Source organism: Archocentrus centrarchus, unplaced genomic scaffold (genome assembly GCF_007364275.1).
Source record: "Archocentrus centrarchus isolate MPI-CPG fArcCen1 unplaced genomic scaffold, fArcCen1 scaffold_64_ctg1, whole genome shotgun sequence".
Taxonomy (NCBI): Eukaryota; Metazoa; Chordata; class Actinopteri; order Cichliformes; family Cichlidae; genus Archocentrus; species Archocentrus centrarchus.
Window position 1 is genome coordinate 789099 of NW_022060281.1, and position 15254 is coordinate 804352.

Consider the following 15254-nt stretch of genomic DNA (forward strand, 5'->3'; position numbering starts at 1 on the left):
ACGAGGAAAAGGCGGTTTCAGCCGGCTCCTCGGCAGGCACGAGTGTACCGAACAGTCCGAGCACCTCTGCTTCGATGGGCTGTGGTTTAAAGATCGAACCAATGAGGCCATCGTGTTTCTTACACAGGGTCTGAACTGTCAAAATAAGAGTTCAGGCCACAGTTGGACAGTTTTATTAAAGGACAAAATTTACTTTCATTGATGTTTTCACTGCAGAAGAAAAAAGAAGAGCCCCAGTATTTCCTATTTTGAGCCCAAATAAAGGGACAGTTCACCCAAATTACACTTTTTCTTTTGCTCTGTGTAGAAAATCTGGAGCTTTTGGTCTTCCACCAAAGAAAGAACTCAAAAACTAATTTGGACCCGAAGGAGTTAAATTTACTGAAGCTTTTTAACACCGAATGTGTCCCATGTGACACGACATACTTCAAAAGTGCCGCCGTTCGCGGACTTCCGGCAACAAATACCGTAATACCCCTATATGGCTGTGACGTGCAATTTCTGGGCTTTCAGGAACCGTTTGCATTTTTTCGATAGGACAAACGGTTGCGGAGTTACGGTAATACGCCAGCTGATCAACGTTCCTTTGATCAGCCGACTCCGAGCTGATACGCCACGTCTCAATCAGCTGTTCGCCGCTATTGAGGGCAAGTAACGGGCACTTCAGCAGCGATCGCCCGGCGTTAAAGGGCTACATACATGTTTATGCATCTGAAGGCAAAAACACAGAAACAAATGCATAAACGTCTGAGGACTCGGGTAACACAGACTCTATTATACTGTAGCCGTTACTGCAGGCTGAACCTTTGTGATTACTCAGCTCCTAAAAGCCCATTACGAGCCAAAGGCCCTGAGTCAGTGTGTGGATGCCATCTGTGATCAATAAGAGCAGTCCCTCTGCTATTATTTTGAAACTTCAACCAGCGAGCCCCGGGTCTTCCTGTCCCTCTCCGGCTCCAGCAGCCGTGATTATTTCCTGACAGAATTAAAAATAATGGCAGTTTGAGTGTGGACGCCGCAGAGCCGTCCTTCCTCCTTTCATGGTGCTGTTCTCAGTTAGTGTTAAACATGGCTGTAACCATGGTGACGTCGCCCTTTGGTTTAGGCCCCGCCTCTTAAAGCTGCAGTGTCAGCGTTTTGTTGGCTTTTTGGAGCCAGACGTGACCATATTTGGACGACGTGCTAAGTTACCAGGTAGCTGGCAGCTAGCAAGCTTGGTTAGCACGCTGCATCCACCAACACAGAAAGCTGCTAATTAGCGCTAACTAGTATCCAAATAAATCCCAGACTCACCCAAACTGGAGCTCCGCCTTCTTGGATGGTCTGTTGGTCCAATGAAGCCACAGAAGCCATGTTATTGGTCAGATAATGTCATTAAAAACGATCCAAAAGGCTCCAAGAGCACAAACACGGTCCAGAGCTCCAGTTCAGGGACTCCAGTTAGCTGAGGGGAAGCCTAGCAGACAGCTAGCAGCTGCAGCCACCTGTCTCGCCATCTACCTGTCAGTCACAGAGGCCACGCCCCTAATAATGCAGACTTTAAACAGGTGACTTATAGAAACGGCCTCACCCCCGTACAGCTGTTATGAAGGGTGGGGGGGCTCCAGAGGCCAAAGCAGTTTCTGTATCAGGCTGTAAACATGGAGAGGTTTATCATGGGAGTCTATGGGGACTGACTCACCGCTGGAGCCTCCAGTGGACGGCAGAGGAACTGCAGCTTTCTATTGCTCATAAGCGCTGGTCTCATTTTTCAGTTTTAAAGGAACTTTTTGCAGAATTTAACTAGAACTTTCACCACCAGGGGGCAGCACCTTCCTAGTGTGCTGCTGTTTGTAACTTTTGGTACTTGTCTTTAACCCTTCTTGTGGTTCCTCACTTTTCCCAGACTGCCATTTTAAATAATGAGTTCTTAGTGGTCCTGGTTCAGTGTTTGATGGGTTAACCAGCTGTGAGGGTGACCTGTGCAGGGCGGAGCCTCTGCAGCACGTCTGTGCTCAAAGACGACGTCTCGCTGGGAGCACACGATGGTGTCAGATATCCTTCTGAGGAGAGAGAGTCTTCATCCTCAGCAGCCTGAGGAAGAACCCACTCAGTCACAGTTAAAGGACAGAGAACGTGAGTGCAGTGATGAGCGGCTGGGACGCTGTGAGTGCTCGGGTTCTCCTGAGGTGGAGATCATCAGAGGTCCTTCAGGCTGAGCTGCTGCCCCGTCGCTCTGCTTCTCTGTCTGCTGCTTTTGGCCTGTTTGTGTGTCTGTGTGTGAGAGAGTCGCTGTGCTCATTGTTACACTCAGGTGTGTTTTTGTGTTTTTCTGGCTTCCTGGTGAGGTTGAGGTTTGAGGAGCCTGATGGAGGAGCAGGTGAAGGTTTGGTGTGCTTCTCAGGGTTAAGATGTCATCATGCAGGTGTGTGTGTGTGTGTGTGTGTGTGTGTGTGTGATGTTTATCTAAACTGTCGTTCAGCTGAACTGTAACATCTCCTCATCAGTGCGTCTGCAGGTGTTTCATGAATAATAAAACGATCAGTAAAAACTCCACATGAACACGTTTAACTGACAGCGAGTTTTTAAACTGTGATCATCAACAACAGGAAAAACAAAGGGCTCATATACAGAAATCCTCCCCAAACAGCTGTTTTCATATGATTTATTTCTAATAAACGTGCAGCTGTAGTTTCTCCTGTTTCTGGTCTCTGAGCTGAGGCAGTTCTGTCCTTTAAACTCGTGTCTAAAAACAGTTTAAGGAAACTTTAACAGTTTTCATTACAAGCTCTGGTTTTGGTGTGGACGGCAGCAGGCTGTGCCCTCAGCTGGAAAACAGACATCATTAGTCTGTTCACCAGTTCACTGTTGAAGGTTTTTACCTGCAAACATGGAGTATTTTCTGTTAGACTTTGTGCTGCTTTCTACATTTAAACTCAGTTTGTTAGAAGCAGAAAGATTTTTCCATCCAAAAAGTTTACAGATGATTCAGTTCATGCAGAGGTTTATTATTCAGAATGAACGCTGATATTAATGCAAATAGGAGCCAGCGTAGCTGCTGCTACGGTCCTTCACTCGTTAGCTAACGTCATCCGTGAGAGCTTGTTTCAGGTAAGCTAACAGAAGCATTACTGTAACATTAACAGGTATCAGTGACGTGTTAACTCTTTAAAACGTACCCGTGCAGAGCTGACGTCACAGCTCCAGGGTGCCGGTGCGATGCTGCCGTGGACGGAAAGCTCTGCTCTGCATTCAGCTTTACTTTGGTTTCACACCTTTGACAGTCTGCCTGCATTTACTTTTATTTTCTCCTCCCTCCTCTCTGCTCCACCATGTTCTTCAGGTTATGTTCTTCTTCGCTGGTATTGTTGTTATTGGCAGACAATGGCGGCAGCGCTGCCCCCATACCTTCCTGTAGTTACAAAATCACCTACATGGTTTTAGAATATGATGCGTCAACATTAAAACTCCACGAGGACTAATTTTTGTAACCATCGATCGTGTCGACCCTCGTTAGCAGACAAACTGCCTTCGTTTATCCAAAGTTGTGAGATGCCAGGATTAATAAACAATAAACACCATCTGTGGTAAATAAAACAAAGCGCTCAGAGAGGGAAATGAAGCTCAACTAAAACAAAGACGGGCTGTAAGAAATAAGATGTTCAGTGTAACACAATCAAGTGTCTGCAGGTCAAACAGTTTAACAGAATAAACATGACTCAGTGAATACAGTTACATATTTCTGATTGGTTTCAGTTTTCTGACGTCTTCTAGTCAAAACAATTGATTGATTATTGGTTACAGTGACTGTATCCAGGCTGCAGGTCTTTGGACACGTCTCCAAACGCTGCTTCCTGTTGGATGCTGTGGTGAACACACACACACACACACACACACACACACACACACACACACACACACACACACACACACACACACACACACACAGTGATTACATCAGTAAAACAGAAAGATGAAGCCATGCGGAGCAGTCTGTGCCTCCTCTGTGCAGCGCTGCTTTCATTTCACTCTAATCCCATGTTTTCATAATAGTCGATGGGATTAGCCAGAAATTGGAATATAATCCACAAAATGTTATTTTGTATCTTTGTGTGAGATTGATTTTTTTGCTTTTTAAAGCTGAAGTTTGCAGAGGCTGCAGTGGCAAACAGCTGGAGTCTGGATGTAGTGCATCATTATTCCCGTGCTGTGCTATCAGGCAGTTGGAGAAGGGCCGGATGGAAACGTTCATCCACTCACGGGTGGAGGTCAAGTTTGCAGGGTTGTGAGCGTCTCTCTGCCTAATGCACACACAGGAAGTCACTGTGACACATACTGTAAATGCTGCTGCAGTGAAGTGGAGGTGATGTTTCCCATCTGATGGAGCCGGGCTAACACAGCGGAGCCTGGATGTCCTCAGTGGGGAGACTGCCGGACCCTCCCACCGTGTGCTCGTTCTCCTCCATCTGATCCAGTCATGAGCTTCCTGGTCTTACTGCTCATTCGTGCTGGTGTTTCATTGTAGCTGCAGTCCTGAGGACCAGTCTGGGTCATGTGTGTAAAGGTTTGTTTTACCTGTTTGGAGTGCCAGGTTAAATCATCTCTTTGGTTTACGGCATGTGTTCATTTTCAGTAAAGACTCTAATAGGTCATGTGACGACTTCCTGTGTTTGGCTGTGCGCGGTACGGCGTAAAACGCTCCCGTAGGCGGACGTTGGCCATAATGAACCTCAGAGCTGCAGCTGCACAAAGAGGAGGAAGCTCTGCAGTAACCGTCTGCAGACTGCTCACAGCAGTTTGGGGTGAAGTCTGACACTTTGTCATGAGTGGAGGCAAATACATGAGATGGAAATATTTAAAGTTAAGTTTACGAATAATTCAGACAGATCAGAGCACAGGTTTATTCTCCCTGTTTGCAGCTGGAGCTGCACATGTATCAGCCTCTCTGTTAGAAAGCACAGAGGGTGCCAGAGTACCTGGATCAGCACCACAACACAGTGTAAGGTGGTCAGATGTCCCCCAGACTCCAGACCAAGTCCTGAAGTGGAGTTCAGAGAGGTGAAGGTTCAGTACAGGAGTCTGCTGATGGTGACTTAGTTTCAAATACAATCAGAAATCGATGGAGGTGAAGCTGTCGGTGCCCCCGCGGTCAGCAGCGGGCTGAGTGAGGGGCAGGGTTTGGGGTCGCTGACAGGTCAGCGGTAACACTGTAACAGGTCGGTGTGACCGCCCCGCTCCATCTGGCACTGAAACAGGATGAAGATGATGTTCAGATCCACTGTGAAGCCTGTGTGTTGTTTGCATTGAATGCCTTTCTTCTTCTTTCCTCTTTTTCCCGGCTGTAACTGCTCGTGCTCCCCTGTAGGACTCCCCCCTCCTAAACGAAATCCTCCACACGTTGGCGCAGGCCAAACGCCCGCCCGGCCGTGACGGACAAGTAAGTACTGGACGCCTGCTGTTGGTGGGAGGGGGTGTTGGTGTCGTCCACCTTCGCATGTCCCATCCAGTCCTCATGTGCTTTTTGGGCCATCAGAGGGATGGGGTCAGGGGTCAGGTTCGCCCAGACGGCCTCAGAATGTCGCTTTGAGTCGTTCACGCCGATCTGAGTTTGATCCAAGTGAAACCAGAGTCTGAGGAGCAGCTGGTCACATGATCTCACAAATCTGTTTAACACTTGTCAAGAAAACATGTTATTGACTCCTCCTTGGATTTAAGTCACTGAGGTCAGAGGTCATTCTCCACCAAGGCTCATGGATCGTGGTCAGCATTAATGCGAGACGATCCAGAGGAGCAGGTATTTAGTCAGAATGACTAAAGTTTGTATCAGTGCTGAGAAATGTGACCGGAGGAGCTTCAGTAAGAGCCTGATGACCTCCGAGTCAGCAGACTCTTCAGCTGCTCCGGCATCAGCCACACTTCCTGTCTGCTAACGGCGAGAACTGAGGCGACACGCTGAGGCTGCCTGTGCTCGTCAGGGCTCGTGGTTTCATCGTGCTTCATTCATGTTGTCGGGTCTGAACAGTACACCTCCTGTCCTCAGAGCAGATCCACACAGACCAGATCAAACTGGACCGATGAGCTCAGGTGCAGCTTTTACTGGACTGCTTAGAAAGACCATTTTAATCAATCAATGATCACATTTTTCCTTGTGATTCTTTTATACAGTTCAGACATTACACAGTAAATCAGGTTTAAAAACATTTATTTCACTGGAGAAAAGGTAGCTGGTGTTTTCCAGAAGCAGCTCAGGGAGTAAAACCAGCCTTAGACAGGCTTAAAGCTAAACTAAAGCTAAACTAAAGCTAAACTAAACTAAAGCTAAATTAAAGCTAAACTAAACTAAAGCTAAACTAAAGCTAAATTAAACTATACCTAAACTAAAGCTAAACTAAACTAAAGCTAAATTAAAGCTAAACTAAACTAAAGCTAAACTAAAGGTAAATTAAAGCTAAACTAAACTAAAGGTAAATTAAAGCTAAACTAAACTAAAGCTAAATTAAACTAAAGCTAAATTAAAGCTAAACTAAACTAAAGCTAAATTAAAGCTAAACTAAACTAAAGCTAAACTAAACTAAAGCTAAACTAAATTAAAGTTAAACTAAACTAAAGCTAAACTAAAGCTAAACTAAACTAAAGCTAAACTAAACTAAAGCTAAACTAAAGCTAAACTAAAGCTAAACTAAACTAAAGCTAAACTAAACCCAGAGGAGGTCGGATACATCTGTGTGTTTGGCTGCAGCACAAACACAGCTTTACCTCAGCTGTTCTCAGGGATCAGTCACACTTTAACCTGATCATTAGCATCAGTAAAGGATCAGTCTGAACCACTGGATAAAAACACATTAATGCATATTTTAATTGGAAATGCAGAAAGGTTCAGGTCTGTGCAGGATTCTCACAGATGTAAAGGAGCAGAAACCAGTTTTAAATGCAGTTTGTTTGTTGGAGCTGCGTGTTCGTAGATCTGATTTATGTCAGCTCCTTTCAGGTTCAGATGGACTCGACTGTGACCTTCGATCAGTCTGAGCCACTAGACCTGAACCTGAACTCATGTCAGTGACCTTAAACCCTTCAGTGTTTTTAAAAGGCTCTAATCTTAGATTAGTTAAACTGTAGTTAACTAACTGTAGTCCAGCTGTAGTTTAAATGAACCTGTTAGTGAGAGAACCCATTAAAAAAACACGGTATGACCCTTTAACTGCAGCTTTAACCAGACAGAGCGTCCCCCTGACCCCTGACCCTGGATGTGTGGAGCTGTTATTGTGAAGGCGGAGGCCTTGCTGGGACAGACTGGAGCTGTACTGGTGTTCAGCACCCGTGTGGTGGTGGTTCATGTGGATTTCAGTTGTGGTTTCTGTGCAGGCTGCAGCCCTGCGTCGCCTCTTTAGGTTCCTGTGTGTCTCCATGCCGTGCTGCTCTGAAACGCCATCCTCATGTCTTTCAGTATTTTTACGTTTCTGAGCTGATTGCTGTTTGGCAGCGTGACACTGAGGAGGGGTCAGAGGTCACTCAGGTGTCTCTGTTTCACAGCAAAGGGCAGATCTTCTGACTCCACACCGCAGTGACCCGTCTGTGCAAACCTCCCTGAGAAGCTTTGTCCATAAACCAACACAAAGGGCTCAGCTTAGAGTTACTGAGTCCTGAAGCTGTGGTCTGAGGCTCAGTGTCAGTAACACAAGGTCCATTTTTATTCCACTTTGTGTTACTGTGGGCTCGCTGCACCTCGCTGTAGAGACGCCGGGATAATCAGGCTGCAGAAATCCTCCTCTCAGATCTGTGATGGAAAACGCTCCGACTCCCTCACTGTTTACTTTTCTCGAGCCGAGATCCCTGAAAGATGACTCTGTGGGATCAGTGAGGAGGAACAAGTTTCTCTGAGGGGTGATTTATACGTTTGTGTCGAGGCTGCAGCGAGGCCACGTATGAGGCCGGCGCCACTGCTCGCTTTTATACCGCTAATGAAAGCTTAAATTAAAATAGAGGTGGGGGTGATCCGGTTAGGGTTAGAGCCAGACAGGCAGGTGTTTTTGACCCAAAAACTCCTTTTTTGTCCCACTGAAATTAAAGTTATGGCTCTATTCTCATTCATTCAGCTCCAGGCTTCAAAATAACTGCCCCAGGGGTGGGGTTGGGGGGGGAATAGACTGTATATAACAGATGGACGTAGGCTCCGTGACATCACCTGTTGGTTAGTGAAGCCTCACGTTTTAGCCATCTTAGCTTTTGAACGTCATGAACAAGAGGTGGAGCTGAAATAGAAGGATGCTCATTGATTAATGACTTGTCAGTGGCAAGTTGTTAGCCAATGAGCATCCTGTTCTTTATGCTTTTTTTTTTTAACTGTAATGCAACTGAAGAAATAAAGGTTTTATTTATTGACATATGAAACCAGCAACTGAGACCATAAACTCATCAGGAGCTCAGAGATCAGCTGAGCTCTGTAGACATCCTCAGAGTCAGAGGAGACACCCCCTGCTGGCCATGAAGAAGAATGCGCTCGCTTTACTCTGCAGGCCTGGAAGTTCATCTTTTATTTACAGTCTGTGGTCTGAACCCACAGAGTCATGGCGCCGCTGCAGGAAGAGACCGAGACTCAGACGCCAGAACCCTCACACCTGTGAACGAGTCCTCCGAGATCCACATCAACCAATAAAAACACTGTGACTGTTTACCTGTGAGCAGGTGGGGTTTCAGGTGAAATTCAGTGCAGAATAAAACTCATACATGTGAGCTTTACCTGAAACAGGTGCTGACTGTGCAGAGAAGCAAAGCATCACAGAAACCACATGTTCACATATATGAGGCTGAGGGTACCTCCCAGAGACCTCAGAGAGGTCACTGTGATGTTCACTGATTTCATGATCTAAAGTTCCTCTGAGCTCCACTCTGAGACATCGTTTATTGTGGTGAAGCAGGCGGAGGTCACGCTTGTCTGTTGGGTTAAACTGTTATTTCATGTTATTATGAACCTAAATAAATTCACAGGAACTGTTTAAAACTCAGACTTGAGAATTTCCCAGGATGCAGCAGCTCAGTGAAGCAGATCCTGGATCTGCAGTTTTCTATGAGCCACACGTGGGTAAAAGGAGCATTTATCACCCGTTCCACACCTGGAATCAGCCCAGAAAGTTACCCAGAATGCATTTCTCCAGGTAATGATCAAAAACCGATCGAACATCGGAGCTCGTTTCTGCTGCAGACCTCGATGCTCCATCACACCTCTGCTCACCGCTGCCTGCAGAATAAAACCAGCTTCTGGCTTTAAAAGTTTACCTGCACTTGAATGTTACCTGTTTAAACAACAACAGGATCACCGGTTTGACTCATGGATGCAAATTATTGATTAATAAAGAGCTGTTTTCAGTGGAAACGAGTGAACTTACATCACTTCTGTCCCAACTTTAAAGGAAGTCAGGTGGTTCTGTGTAAACGCCGCTTTCATCACTTCCTGTGCTGTTAAATGTCGAGGTGTGAAACACGCATGATGATGATGATGATGATGATGATATGTGAGACGGGATGCAGCTACGTGATGGATTCATGGAGCTGCGAAAGGTTCCCACCTGCCAAACGCCCACGCTGCCGCCTCCTCCTCCTCCTCCTCCTCCACGACCATTTGGCGTTGAGTCACGCATGTCGGCAGCAGTTAGCGTGTTTTCAGACCTCCAGAGGACACGCCGAGGCAGAGTGTGACTCAGACGAGATGAGTTTGTGGTCTCCTGTCGAGTGGGACGTCACAGCGCTCCAAAGATGCTTTCCCATTAAAGCAGTGTCATGAACACAGCTCAGGGATCAGTCAATAAGTCAATTAGCTGATTGATACAAAAATGATTGACTAATCAAAGGTAAATACTGCTGTCTTCAGCTGCTGCTTCTGTTTTAAGTCTTTCGGACATTCATACATTGAACAGTTAATAATAAATCAGCCTTGGTAACGATCTCAGTTCATCTCAGGAGCGAAAACGGCTGAATTTCTATAAAGTGTGAGATTTAATGACAGTAACGGGAAATCTTTAGATTTAAAATGAGGCTTTTTGAAGATTGGAGATCACGCTGGGTGTTTGAAGGACTTTCTAATCAAAATAATACAATTTACTGATGGTACAAAAACTATAAATATGCCATGAGCGTCATCATCTTTATAGACACCTTTGTCATAGAAGCATAACGAAGTACCAGCAGGTACTTCGTTATGCTTCTATGACAAAGTACCAGCAGGTACCCACAAAATTAAACAAAGAGCAGCATCCACCAGAACTCAGCCAAAGACATTTTACATCATATTTGCATCAAAACTGTTTTAAGTGGTTAAAAGTTAAATACTGAGCGCTTCTTTTTAGGAGTTAAATAAATAATCTGGGTTTCAATTACGCAATCATTACAGTACAGGTATTTAGTGTTGCATTTAGAGACACTTGGAAACTTGAGTTTTCCAGTCAAAACGCCTGTCATCGACCAAGTTTAAGCGAAAACAAGACTGATTAAAATGATAATATTTGTAGTCTGTCTGCTATAACATCGCTGAGAAACGGTAAAACCGTGGTTTTAATGTTCCGCTCATCGCCCTTTATTGTTTAAACTTGAGGGAGTGGTGTTTTCCCACAGCGCCTGAACGCAGCCTGTGTGTGTGTATGTGTGTGTGGAGGAGCGGGGTCCGCTGAGCTCCGGATACGGTATGAAGGAGGACCGGAGGAGGCATGAGGTGGCTCTCCGGTGAGCACGCGCACTCTCGGGTAGATCTGGGACGGCAGCCGGCCGGTGTGTGAGTGGATGTGAGGCTTTGAGGAGGAGCGGCGCCCGGCTGGAGTTCGCTCAGCGGGACGGACGGAGATGCTGATGTTCCCGGGCTTCACTCCCGGCTCGGAACCATGGACTGCATTTGTATTGTCACCACTAAGGTAACGCCTGAAGCGTGTAAAATACCAACACACACACACGGGACGGTGAGCTTAGTTGTGAGTCGGTGTTAAATTCGGCTTCCATCCCATCATCCAAACGGCTTTTACTGCAGTAAAATCCCACTTTTGTCCCGGCTCCGCGCCTCGTTCCCGCCGTTTACCCTCATTAAGCAGCACCGCTGCTGAGCCCGGTGGCGCTTTGTGACGATTTAAAAAAACGGAGATTTCTGCGATAAAAACCAGCGCCACTCTTTAACGGACGGTATGGTTTTATTACGTGTGCCGTGATGTTTAATTCGGCTCGTATATTATAATTCACACGGCTCTTAATTCAGTAAAAAATCTACTTTTTAGCAGGCTTCGCTCCTCATTCACGTCCTTCATCCTCGATAAAACCACAGCGCGGGTGGACGGAGGTTGGTGGAGGTTTGATGACATAAAGTGATGCTTGCAGGGAAAGTAAAGCCATGTCCTTATTTTATGAATTAAAGATCAGTTAATGAACATTTAAGACCTTTTCTCTTTTATTCTTACTCATCAGTTTCGTGTCCAGAAATAAGAAGGTAAAAATGCGTCTTTTTTAAAGTGGGTTTAGTGTGACATCTTCGCACCGTCAGTTTATTAAACCCGGTTAACTGTCATAGAAAGGTGGGGTTCATCGTTTTAGATTGTGGTTTGGTTGGTGGTTCAGTCTGATCCATGTATTGATTACTGATCAGGCTCATTACCGGCTGATTAAACACAGGCTGTTAACTGTAAATGAAGTCAGCGGCGGCCTGTCAGTGTTCATTAATGTGGGAAAAGCTAATAACGCGGTGTGTGATATGCTCCGTGGTGTCATTGTGTTACTGAAGGTGAGAGCTGGTTTCGGGGCTGGAGCTCCTCTGCAGGGGGCAGGAAGGATGTCAGCTGTCCTGGGACACACTGAATGTGGTGTGTTGAGGTCCGTGGAGGGTTTTGATTGTTTTTAAGGGTGTTTTTCAGTGACAGACGGGGATCTGACAGGTTACAGCTCTTAAGGTAGTATTTTTACAGCTTTATTTTATATGAATTCATCGGCTGCTCTTTGGTATCCCTCAGTCTTTAGATTATTGGATTTATAAAAACACATGAACAAAACGGGCATTGATTTATTTTCAATAGGGCAGCAACTATCGGTTATTCCTGTGATTAATCGAGAAATCAGATAAATAATTTTTCATATTAACAGTTCATCTGCATATTTTAACTTCTATACTGCAGTTTAACTGCAGTGAAACAGGGTGGATGGATCAGCTCCAAAGTTCTCAGTTCCTCGTGTTCTTCAGGTGGTTGATGAAGGACCTTCGTCCGTGTCCCAGTAAAGGTTTTAAGGTGGTTACAGGAACAAGCGCTGCTGCTCTGGATGCTAGAAAAACGTTTCCTGTCACTCCACCTGAGCTCACCGCCTCAGTAATGGCTCCGCCTCTTTGCTGTTGCTGCGCCTGCGCAGACAGACTGCACGTAAAACAGCTGCTGCTGTTATCAATGTTTTTGTTGGGAAACTGGGGTCTGCATGAGTTTAATGCTGTAACTGTGACTGTGGTGATAGTGATCTGTTCTTGTGGCTACAGCTGAAATTCTCAGCACAGGGAGCACAACACACACACACACACACACACACACACACACACACACACACACACACACACACACACACACAGCAGAGAGCAGTGGAGGCGTGGAAAAACACGTCAGCGATGATCCACTTGGAGTTAAAGGGTTGATGTTTTCGAATGATGGAAATCCGTGGCAGTGATGGAGAACTTTATCTACTAATCCCGGTGAAACGCTGCGCTAACACGGAGACTCCTGAGCTGCAGAGTTTAAACAGATTTGTGTCGAGGATTTTTTTACAGTCGAATCATTCGAGTTACTCGATGAATCGATGCAGCCCTTTATAACTAACAGTTTAGTGAGATGAATTTTGCTTATTAGCTTCAATAAGGGATCATATGATGCTCATGAGTCACACCATCACTCACTGACTTTAAACACTGCATTTATTGAAGTGGAAGAAAAGTGACTGAACTCTGCTGCACGTCTACAGTCTCTTGAAAATACAAAATTTAAAACAAAATACCCTCGCTAATCCTGCCCCGTGATCAGTAGGGACAAATCGGACGTTATTCTTGGGAGGAGCAGGTCAGGTTACGGTGTAGATTTCCCGCTCGATAATTAACGGTAATTAACCCATAATGAAGCTGCACTAGTGTAAAGGCTGCTTCAAAGGTTACGTTGTAGCCCCACAAAGACAGCGCTGCAGCCTAATCAGGGCTAAGAGTAAACGCAGCAGTGTGACAAAATCATTTTAATAGTGATCGTTTTTGTCCTTTACACTGTTTGTGTGATCGTTTGGAGCCAAAATCAAATTTAGATGAAATGTACAGCCCTAACAAGGTGATGTTTCTGTGGTTTGAATGAATGAGTGAGGTTCATTTTTACAAACTGAGTGCCTCAGTGTCCTCAGGGAGAGTAAACTGTGCAGGTGAGGCGCCCTCTGAGACGCAGTCACGGTTGTTTTTATACTGAGAGATTCAGACTCGACAGTTACACAGACTGGACCTTTAAACGGCGGTCTGAGAGTGCTCCAACGAGGAGGCCGTGACCTTTGAGCTGATGTGATCTCGGCCTGCTGGCGTGGAGTTGGGTCAGCAGGACGACTCGGGCCGAGTCTGTGTTTTAAAGATAAACTCAGAGTGTGTGTGTGTGTGTGTGTGTGTGTGTGTGTGTGTGTGTGTGTGTGTGTGTGTGTGTGTGTGGGGGGGGGGTGTTGGTGATTTGAAGGATGTCTGAGTGACGGCGGCGTGTTGGTCAGCAGGCATCTACCATCCGTTAGTCTCCTCAGAGACTCACTCGGGGGCTCAGGCTTTCGGCCATCTTAACTGTGGGCAGTAAGACTGCGTCGAGCCTATCAGCTCTGCATGTTCATGAGGCTGCGATGACGTCACAGTTGGCGTGACTGTAAGCGAGGCGTTAGGCCCGTGGGATTTAAGGTTTGGAGCAGCAGCAGAGGCTCAGGCTCTGAGATGGGCCACGGCGTTTCTGATGATATGGGAGTTATGCTGGGAAAAAAGGGGCGTGTCCTCAGGAAACGCTGATGTCGTTCAGTCCAAAGATGAGCTTCAGGCTCTGAGGAGGTGACCGAGGACAGGACGAAGCCAGAGAGATGAGACCAAAGCCTCCAAAAACAAAGACAGTCAAACACAGTCTGAGCGCACACCTGCAGGTAAGGTCACAAAGGTGATCCGTGTCCTTCCTGTGATCCGACACCCCCCTGAAAGCCGCCCCTGGATCACATTAAACAGTAAGAGCAGCAGAATTCATTAACTTCAGGGACATTTTTACCTCAGTGGATTTGAACCAGCAGCCTTCGTGCCCCTGTTTGTTTCAGCAAAGGTGTGTGAGCCTCAGGTGTGTGTTTGTAGGGCAGCGCCTCGGCGTTGGCACTATTTTCAGCTCCTTATTAGCGGCGAGCTGCAGCTCTGTGATTCAGCGGGACGGAGTGGCTCGCTCTAAATACAGAAACAGTGGATCAGGACTCGTGGAGCGCCTGAGGTCACAGGGCAGAGACTGCCCGGGTGTTACGTGACCACATCCACTTGCTGGCTCCGGCACTGACATGGTAACAGAAGTGACCGGATTTAGATGAGGGGGCAGAGCGATAAGTTACCTGTGACATCACAGAGGTCCAAGAGTAGAGCTAACGTGTGACGACCTGAGTGTTCAGAGCTCTCAGGGATTACGGTGCTTACACTGAGCTCATTATAACGAGCCTGGAACAGGAAACACAACCTTTGCCTTCTATGGAAAACGCAGGAAAAATGACCTGAGGTAAAACCTCCGGCGGGTCGTCCACACTGACACCAGCAGCCCGGCGCCACTCACGCAGATCCAGACGTTCCTGTCAGGAGTCTGTTTAAGTCCCCGCCTCTCCGAGCGAACGTTCGCGCACGAGATGATGTTTAATTTAATTATGGGTAAGTGACAGGATGTCTCTGCTGCTGCAGTGAAATATCAGCTGTTTCAGGCTGCTCGCTCTGCGTGCCGTTCTCAGAACCACAGTTTGCAGCAGCTGGAGGTTAAAGGTCAAGTTAGTTGTCTCCACTTCCAGAAAGTGACCGTAAACGCAGCAGCAGGGGCTGACGGGAAGGTCGATCCGCTGCAGAGGCCGAAGCGTAATGAGCTCGTTGGGCTGCTGATGGCGGCGGCGCCTCAGCTTCGATCAGCTGACTGAATAATTCATGTTAATGACGGGCAGTTCAGGTGCGCCGCGTACGGCTCGCAGCAGGAAGAGTCAGGAGCAGCTTTTATTCTGCGGCGACTTTCTGACTCATTTGTTGGTCATTGTGTTAGTGA

At 46.5% G+C, this 15254-nt stretch overlaps 1 protein-coding gene across 11 annotated transcripts in view; it reads left to right on the top strand.

Moving 5' to 3' along the window:
- The window catches only part of dlg1b (discs large MAGUK scaffold protein 1b), a 104147-nt gene that overhangs the window by 19713 nt on the left and 69180 nt on the right, over nt 1–15254 (top strand). The gene's annotated exons all lie outside the window — the stretch shown is intronic.